This window comes from Lissotriton vulgaris, chromosome 7 (genome assembly GCF_964263255.1).
Source record: "Lissotriton vulgaris chromosome 7, aLisVul1.2, whole genome shotgun sequence".
NCBI lineage: Eukaryota > Metazoa > Chordata > Amphibia > Caudata > Salamandridae > Lissotriton > Lissotriton vulgaris.
The window spans coordinates 1,720,461,833-1,720,476,167 of record NC_141695.1 but is presented as its reverse complement, the minus strand read 5'-3'; the positions used below and the strand labels follow the sequence as shown (position 1 = coordinate 1,720,476,167).

General features: G+C 41.9%; 1 protein-coding gene across 1 annotated transcript in view; it reads right to left on the bottom strand.

Moving 5' to 3' along the window:
• CD4 (CD4 molecule) overlaps positions 1 to 14,101 on the bottom strand; it is a 105,782-nt gene extending 91,681 nt beyond the window's left edge. Inside the window, exon 1 of the mRNA XM_086932917.1 lies at positions 14,020 to 14,101. The gene's annotated coding sequence lies outside the window, so the exon portion shown is untranslated. The remainder of the gene's footprint in view (positions 1 to 14,019) is intronic.
• Positions 14,102 to 14,335: the final 234 nt, after the last annotated feature.

Sequence of the window (14,335 nt, the reverse complement as noted above, 5' to 3'; positions counted from 1 at the left end):
GTGTTGCTAGCCATCCTTAGAAAACAGTGGACACACACAGGCTTGGCACTCCAGCAGGGTGTATTCATGCCAGATGCAAACATGTACTCTCAGAGCATTCATGGATTGCAGGTTCTAATTGGGAACAGCACGCGGCATCATTCCTGTCCTAGGACTCTGCATATATGTTCTGCATATATGTTTTCTGGTGGTGAGCAGTTTTGGGGGGCTTTGATTTTCTCCAAGTCAGTAGAAACTTGGGGAGATGTTTGCAAACTGGAAATGTGTAAAGAGCTGAAAGAGACACCTTATAATAGCGCCACCTGGGCAGCATTGCAGCGGGCACATGGAATATGTTGTCGCATGTGATCTTCAAGCTCTCCCCGGAGCACCTTGAGGCACTTTTAACCAATAGCATCTATTTGCACCAATGTGGCTGCAATGCACAAATGTGCTTGAAAGTCTGCTCGGTTCCAGGCATCTCATGGGTCAAAAAATGCCGGCACCTCGTCTAGACCTCGATGTCCAGCGCCAGGCGGGCAACTAGAACCAAATTTCGGGGGGGGGGGGCTAATTCTTCCAGCCATAGACAGAGTGGCTGTAAGAAGGGGTGAAAACAAAACAAAACCCTAATTTACAAGTACATGGTCTTTTAAAGACCTGTTAAGTACTCGGGTGCGGCTGCAATTAGATGCTCGTCAGCCCGCGAAGCTGTCTCTGCCAGGGCTGACACACACGACGGGGGGGGCTGAAGCCCCGTGATCCCAATGGGTGTTGCGCGCCTGTCCAGCGCCCACCTGAAACGAAATAGTTCTAACCTGGCGGACTGACATCAATGTTGAGTCAAACCCCAACTTTCACCCTCTGCCAAGTTACTTGGATCCACCCTGAGCATGAGCCTGTCCGTCAAGGAACACATTGGCAAAAAGCAAAGACAAACTGTAAAAGAAAGTGGAGACTTTACACCCGAAAGTGACTTTAGAACTGCTGTTCAAGCCTTGCATTCCCTGCATCTGAATGGTACCAGCACTATTCTCCACGACCTCCCAGACTCATCATTGGCTCCCTTAAGGGCACCCTACATGCCTCATCCAGGGCCTGAGGAAATATGTAAACAACAAAAGAAGGAGTAATTTCAAATGGATTACAAATTACTGCTTTGAACGAAACAAAGAAGCAAAAGCTGTTCTTTAGAAGAACCCTCACTCTCCAATCTAGTTGGTGACATGCTTCATCATAGGGTCCCCACCCGAGCAGCCGAATGCCTCCCGAGTGTGCTGTGACGCCTGATTACAGTGCAGCGGGTTTTTTGTGCAGAGTGAGTGATCAGTGAAGGAGTGATTTAAAATTGTCTTTATCAATCCCTATGAATTCACAGCAGGAATGATAAGGCAATGAAAAAGGATGTCCTATCTGGTTAAATTGACCGTCGGCATCCGTGGGTGTATTGGTGACAAGGTCAGATCTACATGTTTCAGCCTATGAAGGTAAAGTCGCAAGGCTTTCTTCAGGACCATTGATGACACATAGGTGTGCACTTGCTAAGGTGCACCCAGCACTGTGTTGAGGAAACCGCAAACTTACGGGTCAGCTCTCAGCATTTTCTGAAGGGAAAAAGTTAATTTGAGACGTAGTTAAGTCCTACCCCATGGATCCTGTTGGTGGGCGTTGCCTATAGGCACACTTACATAAAGGACAACAGCCCTATTCTGGCACCTGTAGTATTCCCGGCCCGGGATCCCGAGGATGCTGAAGAAATATGATCAAAACATGTCTATCCTGATGGAACTCTACTGTCTCCCCAGTGCCCGTCAGGGCCATCTCCAGCACCAGCTGCACTATTTACAACGCTATCACAACCAGCACCCCCTGCTTGTCTGCCTGAGGAGCTCAACAACAACGGTGGTTTTTAGCACACCCACAGCTGGGGCACCATCAGAGTGGAGGCAAAGAATTGCAAAGAAGAAAAGCTAATGCAACAGTCCTTCTCCACCTATACACACAGGGCCTGTAACGCTATCCCTGTAGCCGCACTACACCATGATACAGTAACTGTCTGCTTCGACACACAGAACCCCACTATCTCTCCAATCAATCCTTGACCATATCTTTGCCTTTGTCCCTGAACTGCACTCCACTGCCATATGGCTGGGTTTGAAATATAAATACCCCAGGCATACATAAATTCAAGAGATAGAGAGAAAACGGTGTGCACCTGAGGTGTTTTGGTGGTCTAGCTCTACGCTGGGTTAGAGAAGCTCTCACATGTGCGACAGGGGATGGGGGCACTTCCAGGATATGCGGTGGGCGCGGAGGTTGCCCACTTCCACAACACCACGTCTCTGATCTCCCACCAGAGTGGTTTCATCTCAGAGCAGAAAAATGTTTAGAGCATGTTTTTGGGGCTGCCGGGTTCAATGGGTATGCAGCCATCACTGTAACGCATAAAAAGCATACTGGGTCACTCTGGTCGAAGATGTGGCCTGGAATTTAAGGGCCTAAGTGCTGAACCCCAAGGCAAGTATTTTAATCTCTGCTTCTCCTTTCAAGCATATCTTGTGATACTGGACAAATCACAACAATTCCCTTGGTTTTTCCTCTGTTAACTGCTAAAGTTAGGAGGAAGGTGGTCCTCGAATTAAGCGCTATAAAAACTAACTTTATAATCCATGCAATAAACAACAAAAATGTTCCATTAAAAACAGCCTTGAAACTTTAATCTTTGCATGGATCTAAATTTATGGAAGTACTTGGAGCGTTTCAAACTCAGGGATCAGAAGAAATGTATCTGTCAAGGAGTCGCCTTTGTCCTGGAGGAATAGGGACCACCGCTCCTTATCACCCAGACATTGGGCTCCCCAAAGACAATGTTGAATTCACCCTAAGACATCAAGGGTTTAGGCTGCCTGGTGGTAGTGAAGCAGTGACCAAAGGTGATACTCCTTTGTCTGCAACAGGTTCATTAATCCCTTTGAGCTCTGTTATAGGGACTGAAACTTGTGAATTAGGGTTACACAGAAATCTCTGCAGCATCCAAGTTAGCCCATGAACTATCTTACTTGCATTAAAACCTATAAACAGCAGATTACACAGATATCTTTACAGCTGGCACGTTAATCTCTTGAGCGACCTAGTGATACATTGTGTGTATAGTTTTGAGTAAACTTTGTTAGGAGTTTTTCCATGGCACTCTGCATCTGTCAATCTGTGCAAAATTAATTCCTTGCACTACAAATTTATAATCTATCTGCGCGTACAAGTGAAAAATCCAATAATTTTTTACAATGAAAGGAAGTAAGCAGATTGTGTGAATATTTTTTTTTTTTTTAGAAATAGTGTGAAATTGTTTAATTTTTCCCTAGCAGATTCAGATGGTGGGCAGAATGCATGCAATTTGTCTAATCGTTGCCAATTGCTGCGGTAGCATTCCAACTCATCGTTCTTCTGGCCACCATGCCACCTCAGTTTGTCACTGTGACACTGGAGCTAAGCTAAACATGTCTGACAAACCCCAATCATCGCGAAACCTGTCTTGGGTTGCTTGTTCTGCGGTTCAGGGAGGACTTAGCTTGGCAGTTTGAGCTGGACTGTTCCCGTTGACCAGGGCCAAAACTGATTTGTACACGGCTGGATCCAAAATGAGGTGGCATGGTGGGCAAAAGAATGGTGGGTTGGCATGCTACTCTGATTGATTGCCAGTGGTCAGACAAATTGCAACCTTTCCTACCATCACCTTCCATGTGTTTGAATTTGAAAATATTCCAAGGAAAATGTTCGAAATTTCATTGAAAAATAGCCACTAAGAGTTTTTTTTTAGTATTTGTTTTAAGACACAGTTGTTTAAAGAATGTGCAAAAAGAAAATAATTTTTTTGCAAAAAGGGCACACGATTCTTGTGAAAGCCATAACGATTTTTTTGGGGGAAAAATATACAGAATTCTTTCAACATATGTGAAAATTCCTGTGATAAAATGTAGGATTCCTCTAAAACAGATTTGAAAAATTCTAGTGAAGAGCATATATAATTAGTATCAAACATGAAGAAATTCTTGCAAAATATATTCAGAAAGTTTAAAAATCTGAGCCAAATACTTGATCATGGATACATTTATATTACAAAGATTCCTATGTGTATATATTTTTTAAAAGGACACCGTTTTTTTACAAATGTAGAAAGGTGGAAATTATTGTAAGCGCTTAGGTGAATCTTTCAACGGTGGAAACAAAGTACTATTAAAATGCGTGTAATTTGTTTTCTTTTTTAAAAAATGTCTTCGGCTTGTATTGAGGCAAAATAAGAGGTTAGCCTCGGTAAAGAAATTGTGTATACTGAAAAGCAAAAAGCATTGAGGCATACCAATAATTTATCGAGGAGAGCAAGTTTTAAATGATTAATTTCAGAATTTTGCAATAGAAGTTTCTTACTCTTCGAACATCACAGAAGAACACTCCGAACCAGTTCATAAAGTGCCCTAGATGGCTCGTAAGATCAGTAGACCAACATATGTAGGATGCAAGCGTGCTGGAACAAGAGTTCATCTTGGTAAACAGCATTTAAAGGTCCCTTCAGTCTACATTCTCCTAAGGTTGATATGCAAAGGTTTACATTTTGGTTTTGTAACCTTTGCATAGGTCTGTGGAAACCTCACCAACTGTGTGACATTTACAAAGTTTCTGATAATTGTGTCTTTTTAGTCAATTTACGTCACAAGAATTCTTATATGTCCATAAGGTTTTTGTGCGGTCATGGTAAATAGAAAATTAGAGCAAAAGATGGACTACTAAATGAAAATCTACTTTTATTTTTAGCTAGGTTGGCTTCAATTAAAATGAAAATGATGTAGTGAAAGTCCCAAATTTGGAAAGCTGAAGATACATAATTTGGAAACCTGGCAAACTTTGTCAATGGTAAAAACAGCAAAATTCATCTGCAAAAAAACAAACAAACTTTGCATGCCCCTAATCCTAGGGTGTGTCCAGTAGGTAGTTTACATAATATAACAAACACTGGCAAAGCAAACCGGTTTGACGTTTTCTCCAAATCACTAACACTTGCAGTAGAAAAAAATGCCTGCTTCAAGCCAAACACTTAAACAATCATTTTTGTATTCAATTCATGGATGAGATAAAGACTTTTAATCTGTGAGTATTTTTTATATGTAAAATAGTCCCCTATGTGTTCCAATGGAGGTGGAAGGCTACACCCCAACAGCCAAGAGAAAGAAGATGAGGCTAGAATGGGCTGATCTAAGAGGTGACTGATACTGTCTCAAGTCAGGTTCTTGAGACAAAGAAGCCAATGAATGTAGACGGATGGACAAAAACCTTTTAGGTTTTACGGTGCTTGCCATTGCAGTATTCAAAAGGTTCATCCTTCGACACTGGATCAGTGATCGTCTTTCGAACAATGACTCCAAGAGCTGGTCCAGGGGTCCACAAAAGAAGCAATTACCATTAAGGGACGAGACCACTAGATACTATGAGGGACCCAGTCATAATTTTAGGCCTGGTTGGCTGGAATTGCTAACAGATGACCAGAGGGTTGGTGCAGAAAGACACTGAAGAGAGAGAGAGAGAGAGAGAGAGAGAGAGAGAGAGAGAGAGAGAGAGAGATAGAGAGAGAGAGAGAGAAGGAGGGGAGGAGGAAGAAGCCGAGGACACTGATAAGGCTAAGCTTAGGTATTTTATGGACATTGTGTCCTACAATGAAGAAAATAGAGTGTCTAAATGGAGAAAACCTTCAACTCAATTGTCAGTACATCAAATGTATGTCTGCAGCGGAAGAGAAAACAATTAGAATAGAATTGCCCAGACTCCTCACGACTAATGTATAATCCTATAAATGTTTTTAGCTATCCTTAATCACCATGTCTTGAAAAAATATTGTCTCTGTAGTTTTGTAAATGTTCCTATTCCTCCTGATTACTCTCTGACTTCACCTAATATTTTAATGATTTCTGAAATATGTATTTATTGTGTTATATATAACGACATAGACATTAACAGCAGCCCATCGTAACATGCTCCTTGACCCCCACATTTACCCTGGGACCTGGGCACGGTACAATTGCAGAATCAAGGTTTGCCTCGTCATTGCCCGCTTTCCAATACCTCACCACGCCTCCCTATAACCGATGCGGTGGGAAATCTGTGTGTTCGTGTGGCCCTCGCCTCCTTGCCTGTTGTAATGATTTTAAGTAAGCTCTGTCTCTGTAGGACAGGTTGAGTTATTTGCATCATAGTAGTGATGGAATATACAAGATATTTTGTGTATGACATACAACACTATTCATCAACTATTCTATATAGTGGTTCCCAAACCTTTTAGAACCACAGCTCACTTTTTAGCATGACGCTCTTTCACGACCCACCCAGGGGTGTAACTTCATGGGGGGTGTTACACCCCCCACCTAATAAATGTGTTTTCTGATAAATAGTTGGGTACAGGTACTATCGTCGGGTGTGGTGAGATCACTGCTGGATTTCACTGGGACATTTTACACACACAGACAAAAAGGCATAGACACCCTCTCGGTTTTGAAAGTGCTGGGAAATGTTGGTTATTTTACAAAATATTATGTTTTTTCTCTTAGTAATCATACCAATCCACAGTCCTCTCCCTTTCTACTGCCTCTTAAGTCCCTCTCTTTAAAAACCTTTTTTTTATAATTTTATACAGCGTAAACTAGACCCGAGACACCGGGTATCGGAGCGCTTTACATGAGCACCAGTTTCGTTACACGAGGACACACTTTTGCACCCTTTTTGTCATACAATGTATTTTAACAATATAGGCCAGCATGATTTTTCGAAAATTTGAAGCTCACACCCCCAGCCCCCCTTCCCCAGTCTTACTGACCAAGCTACGCACCTGGACCCACCTAACTTTAATGAGCACGAGGAGGGGGGGGATTTTTTATTGTAACTAAAGAGTCCTGTAGTAGCACACTGTCATTTAGAGAATGCACATTTTCTATTGAAGTGCCCACTGACTTTGCACAGACATACTGTTTTATTGATAAAACAATAGAGCGCACAAATAAGTGTGGAACTAAAGTTTCTGTGACTATTTGTCATTTGTGCATCACCAGTAAAGTGTCTTGATTTGTTTTGTTCCTATTCAAATCTTTGTTTTCAGCACACTTCAGAATTACAACAATATGTGCTTCATTTTTGCTTTCCTAACTGCTGAATGAATACAGTTCATTTACAGGTATCTACATTGTATTGTGTACTACAAAAATAACAATCTTACTATGATGTACTCCAGCAAGATTGTAACATAGTTTACTTACAAAACTCCTCTCACTTTGCAGTCGGAGAAAATAAACACCAATGTCATAAGCAGAAATTTGCCAGCAGACATTTAGGCTCTCATTTGACGTTTGTATTTGAAGCACTAAATGTGAAAGATAAACACAGAATTTAAATGCATCTTTGCGTATTGTTCGCACTGTCGCGACACATCAAAAATCCGCTGGCGACCCACAGTTTGGCAAACACTGTACTGATACATTGGGAGATGTGAGTGTTTATGCATTAAGCAGAAAGGATACAGTGACTATCCTACAGTGCAAAGTTATGTGACAAGTATGTTTAAAATAACAAGTAATGTTTGAAAAAGAGCCAAAGAATAAAAAAATTTAAAAAAGATGTGCAGAATATATTTCAATGTACAGTGGATGCTTACGTAGACTACATTTTTAAAGTGACAAACAGCTGTTGATGTCCAAGTGACAGCAATGTCAGACTGCGTAACAGGGACTTGACAATAAATATAAGATGTTGTTGGGATACCACGATATTGTATTGTCGGAGCTCCCACCACCCGGATAGCAAAATGCAGAATTTTCTAAAAATGATCCACCATCTGACGGAATTACAGAAGTAGACTGATCTAGATTCCACCATGGCTCTCACTGTCATGGTCGACTCTAGCGCAGTGCGATCAGTGCCGCCGCACCGGGCGCTGTCTTGGGGTAGGGGCGCCATGTTCATCCTTTTAAAAGCACCTGATGACGCTTACATTGTCCCAGCAATTTTCAGGCATCAATAAAAATGACAACTCCGCTGATTGATGTTCTTCCTGGAGAGAGACCCCAGCTGTGTCTAGAGAAAGTTTTTACGCATCATAGCGCAGAGGGATAATACGCCTGCTGCAAAGAACGTGTCCCATTCACATCACAAAGTGCATATAATGTAAGTAGGTCTGTGGGTTACTGCCTTTGTCAGAGAGGTCCTTTTGCTACTTGTAGTTTATCAGTTAAATTCCTAATACAGAGCAGTGAGCTATTAACTGCCATCAAAGAGCTGCATGCAAACTGCAAGGAAAATATTACAGCTATATAATTTGTGTCCAGTCTTTCATTGTCCTAATATTGCAAAAGGGGTTCATTTGGGTAGAAATCAATTCTTATTATTAACCCGTTTCATGCGCCACCGATTTTGCGGAAGTTCGGCACTTCCGCAAAAAGGGCGGGGCCACGTCGGCCATTGGCCGACGGCAGCGCTGGGCAGGTAGTGCAGCCGTCGGCCAATGGCCGACAGCAGCATGGAAGGGGTTAAAGAAAACCCCTAACAATGATGTTACATTTTAAATTCTGAATTAGTGCTTTTCCAGTCCAAGGACTCTTAAACTATATTGGCTACCAGTATGGGTGACATGTGACTCCGACTCCTTGTAGGCCTCTGTCTTATATAACATTTCCTAAACATTGATTTACACTCCGATGATTGATTGTCTCTGTGCAATGAGTGTGATGTAAAGTGTTTTGACATCTTAAACTGGTATGAGTGGCACTATAAAAATAAATGAATCTAACAGGCCGTGGTTATGGAGACTTGAGGGGCACTGTCAAATGGTGGTAGTGAGGGAATCCATGGCGGAGGTGGTCGTAAACAAACATTGTCGCACAGAGCGCCACCAGTGCTCGCTGTGGTCACACTGCCCATCTGAGATGAAATGGCCACGGAAGGCTGTGGTGCCACAACCGGGAGACTTAGTTAACTGAGTTGTCTGGGCTTACAACTTTGAACACACAATAGCCCCAGGTGCCTTCACCTCTTGACCCAGACTGATGTTTACTTCTGCCCCCGGCCAGGCAAACACTTGTAAGATTCACTCATTTATTTGTAGACTCCTGAGAGCCCACCAATAACAGCCCAATTTTGTAAGCATTGACTTCAACCAGCTCTGCTTCATCCATATCTGAGTCGCTTCCATCGGGCTGGAGAGGTCCAAGACATCTGAATCAAAAACAGCCTTCCGTGGGAGCGTCTGCGTAGATCTGAATATATAGCCACCCCTCAACGGTATCTGCAAACCATCAAGAGGGGACTCCGTGTAGATGTTAAAAACTGTGAAAATAAGGGGGATCCCTGGGGGCTGCTCCATTCTAGTTCCACCCAGAAAACCAGCTCCCCATCCTGTTCCATCTTAAGCATTTTGGGCGGGAAAAGGAATTAAAAACCTTTAAGGTAGGATAGGGCACCTCTGCTACTTCTTCCAGGCGGCTGGTAAGTTCACCGTGGTCAATGGTATTAAGAGCAGCTGGGAGGCCAAGGAGCCCCTTAAGTGCCGCTAAAGCTGTTTCGACCCCAGACTCTTGTGTCCATCAGAGTGGATGGATCATTTGCTGCAACAGGGTCTAAACCCTGACTGCAGATCTCCTAAGAGGCTGCTCTCTCTGGGTGCTGAATCAGATCTTTACTCACCGCCTTTTCCAGCGTCAAGTAGAGGGGTCCGAGCTTTAGGAGGGAAGTGATGGTGCCACCGCTGAGCCGGGGGAGTGGCGGCATGACGGGGCTTTCAAGAGAGAACAGAAGCAGTAAGTGCTTAAGAAACCTTGGTACACTTCATTCAGTGAAGAAGTGAATGTAACAAGTGCCTGGTGTAGTCTCTTGATGAGGATGGACATGGGTCACCGGGACACTGTACGGCATTCATGACCCCAGTGGTGCTCTCAATCTAAACTACTGTAACTTTTGCCAGGTCAACATAAAGTGGTACCAGTCCATTGGAGCCCCTAGAATTCATGGGTGGTGTTGCAACTACCACCATCTCTCTAATCCATTGGTCTTCAAACCTTTTGATGCTGTACCCCCCCCAGCAAAGAAATAAAATTCATCAGGCCGCCCTCAGATTTTTCACAATTATTCTATTAAACTGTTTAACTCTCAACTTATTAAAACACGAGACATATTTAAATGTTGCATTTCAATTCTGTTTCCATGTTCCCCAGCTAGGATATAAATGACAAAAGAAGCTAGTGATGGCCCATTACAGTGCGGCTTATTGCCCCTCATTTTTCCCCACAAACAAAGCACTGCTCTCAGCATAATGCTTCTTTTGGCCAGAGCCTGCGCCCCCCCCCCCCTCCCCCTGGGATCACCTGAGGGTCCCTTAGCTGGCCCGCCACCTAGTTTGAAGACCCCTACTCTAATCTCACAAACATTTGCATTGTCTGGGCAGACATCTCTCCCTGTGAAGCATTGTTTAAGGACATCAACGACTTCTCTCGCACCTGGGAGGGAGCATTGACGCTCTATTTTCTTTTGACTTCAATCCCATGCCTCTCACCTTTGTGTAATGGTTGATAGTCTCTTTATTCGCTTCCATTTTTGAATTTTCCATTTTTTTAAAATCAATGTTATATATTATTTTGAAGTATAACAGCACAGATATGGAGGACACAGCTGAATTTGTTTTAATTCCTTGACAAAATATTTCTTAGACGAGCAAGCCCTATTTAGGACTGACGCGTCATTCAGCGATGCCCCTTACCTTCCAGGGTAGATATATACATATGTATATTCAACCTCTTCGCTGGTACATGGCAGATTTCTGCCTCCAAATTTTCTTAAGACAAACAGGTCTTTCCAGAGACTCAAACGAACCTCAAGTCTGGGTATGTTTACTCCACTGTAGGAACACAGAAATATTTTAAATGGTCTAAAAAAGACTTACATACGCATGCAGAACTTATTTTGAGCTTTTGCATGTTTAAGGTATGTATACGGTATTTCTTCAGCGCAAATTCAGCCAAAAGGCAGCGGAGTGCTGAACATGGTCAAATGTTCGTAGTGCGGCGTATTGCTTTTTCACTTACTTCAAAAGTTCTATAAGAGACCACAGTGCAAGGGGTTCAAGGAAAAAGTAGGTAAAATTAGTATTTTCTTCCTCTTCATCCAAGGGTCCAAGATCTTCAGGTAAAAGAAGCCAGAACAGTTCGGTTTTCAGCCCTCATGGAAATGAGGTTGAGCTCTGCCTTCCATCTTGAATATCCTCAGTTGTCAATAACCCCACACTCAGAGTGACCTCTGTCTGACCCGAGTGAAGGTTTTGGGGTATAAATGTGTGGAGAAGTGGGGTGTGGTGTCCTAATAGACATGTAATGGAGCCAGTCTGTGTCTATATCTGTGCCTTCTTCCCACTAGGCATTACTGACTGAGCAGGTGACTTTCACATTGTACATTTAGGTCAGTTAATGAGGCTAAGGGAGTCTCCATGCCTATTTTTGTGAGCCTGCAGGTATATTTAGTTTTTATTCCTGTGATCCCCATGCCCCCTCCTGATGTTGGAATATATCATCTAAGAATGCACTATTTGACTCATGGCCATGCAGTCATTTTCCTATTTCCACTCCCAATTTACATTTTTTACATGTCTTTGGTACTGAAAACTAGCTGATAAAACAGAGTCACTGAGCTCATTTGCAGCTGCTCTTAAAAAACTCTTCAAAATAATGTTGTAGTCCCCACAAAGCTTATAGAGTAAAAACTGATTTTACACTATAAGCTTTGTGGTGGGTCCATCTTCATCACACTTAGGGATTTATAGACTTCCTCTGGCCAAGTACTTAATTCTGTGATCTGCGTCCAATTTGATGTTCTAAGAATGTTTCTGTCTAACTTTTTTAAGTATTGATTTTGCACCTTTTTCAAGGTCAAAATTTAACTCAGTATGTGCATAAACATATTTATAAAAAATCACAGAATTTCTTTGAAAATTCACAGACTTGTTTTAAAAAGGCACACTTATTTTTTTTAAATTAACAAAGAAATCTTTAAAACGCACAAACCATCTTTGCAAATGCTAAAGAGGTCTTATGAATTACGTACAGGGTGCTTTAAAAAAAGTGTATTGAATTTCTCTAAAGCGCATGCTGAAACATTTCCTTCAAAAAAGCTCAAAAATATATTTGTCAGGATTGAGCAGTAAACTTTCAAAATGGGCATAATTAAAAATACAGATAGTGGTTTATTAGAATGTTAAAATACACTGGCATCTATGTTTTAAATAAACACATATCACTTACAAAAAGCCCAGCATTCTTAAAAAAATTCACAGATAGACTTCTCTGTTGTTACTTAAATATAAAGAAAAACTAGTTTTTCTACATATTGCACGGACCTTTTTTAAAAAGTCTGAAGTTCTTCTGCGTATTTAGTAAGAGTTTTATATGTGGCTAAATTAGATGAAGCTACATTTTCCAGGCACTTTAATTGGGTTAATGCACTGTTTTTTAAGCCCACCGACTATGTAGAAACTTCAGTGGGCCAAAAAGCGGGACATAAAAGCAATTTAGCCTCCATTCCTGGTTTCCCATGCTATCTGGAGGCAATACCAACCAGAAAAATACGGATACTTTGGGTTTGGTTTATCCCGATGACCTGTTACCTCCTTATTCTGTTTTCCTGTCTCGGAGTGCGGTATTCCCAATACCCCCACGATATTCTGACCTTTTCCCACGATCAGACCTACAACTCTCATAATATTGAGTTTTTTCAGTACACCAAGTAGATCAATTTAATGGGCAAAATTTGTGCGTGAAAAATGCTGTGCCCACCAGTTGTGATTCCAATATAGGCACAAACTTTTGTTTACACCCTCCGTAGAATTTCCAGCCCTAATGGAATGCATGTTTGTCTTTCTCATGTGATAAATTCTGTTAATTTTAATTTCTTAACAATATTACTGTCCTCAAAGAAAATTACTTCTTTTTTTTGCAAAAGGGGAGTTAATCAGATCCTTTATAAGTCCCACCACTTCTCATTGGTCATTATCTCTGGTGCCAAGGTGTCCCCTGCAAAAACTTATAAAGTTGAGTTTTTGGTGTTTTTATTTGTCAAATTGGAAAAAATGGGTACTTTTGTAAGGTTTTCATCCTGCCTCTCTTGGCAGCGTGAAAATTATACATAAAAATATATCTTTCCAGGCAGGGGTGTAGCTTGGTCAGTAAGATTGGGGGGGGGAGGGGGAAGCTTAGGATTTCCCAGCAATCATGGTGTCATATCTTATTGACATACATTATCTGGGATGAAGTATATATGGGGACTTCAGGGGCAGATGAAAGGGGGAGCAGGGGGGATTGTTAGTGGTACTTAAAAAAAATATTTTGTAAAAATACCAAAACATTTTATGAACTTGAAAGCAGAGAGGAGAGAGAATGTGTGTGTGTGTTTTAGTCTGTATGTGTCTGTAAAAATCCCAGGTAAAATCCACTAAACACTTCACCATACCCAGCTGACAGCACAGTCCCAACTATGTACTTCAGAATACATTTATTAGGGGAGGGGGGGGGGACACCGAAAACACCCCCTGATGCTATTCCCCTGTCCCAGGGAACCCTTGTTTGTGTAATGCTTTTGCTGCTCACGAATGCCCCAAACTAGCTGAATGGGGCCTTGAGGCGCTTTTAAAAGTAAGGGGGGCGGTGGCATGCCTGTTGAGAAAGAGGACCTGGATTTGGGTGAAATATGGAAATGTTTAGAAACCCTTTTTATATAAACAGCCCCGGACGCGCTCCTTTTAAATGAAGTGCTGTTGTTTCTGTCCAATAAGAGGTACCACAGCACAGCCTACAATATAGGGGTGACCAATGCTTATTTGTTCTTACCATTTCTATTTAGTTTTAAAGATTAATTCTCCCAATCCTGTAAATGTAGATGTAAATGTAGATGTCAAAAAATATGTTTATGGACTAAAAAAGCGAGGGATTATTGATGAACTGACGGAAGATATAAGATACATGTTCTTACCTTCAGGCTGCAGCAGGGCTGTGACGTCTGCTTGCACCTGCTGCTGTCTCTAAAACACCCAAAGATGCAGGGAGCAAAAGTGCCATACCACGTTTCTGACGAGAGGAAGCTTGCTTTTTTACCTTTTTCTGATCTTTCCTTTTTTTTTTTTCCTTTTTCGAGGCTGCAAGTTTTTTTTTCTTTTCTTAAAAATGTCTTCTGAGTTAAGCGTGGCAGCAACTGCCAATCAAACACAGGCGGGTAGTACCTTCTGAGAAGCAGGCCAAGCCATCTTCCTGAAGCAGCTGTTTCAGTCAAAAACAATGATCACTCTGTG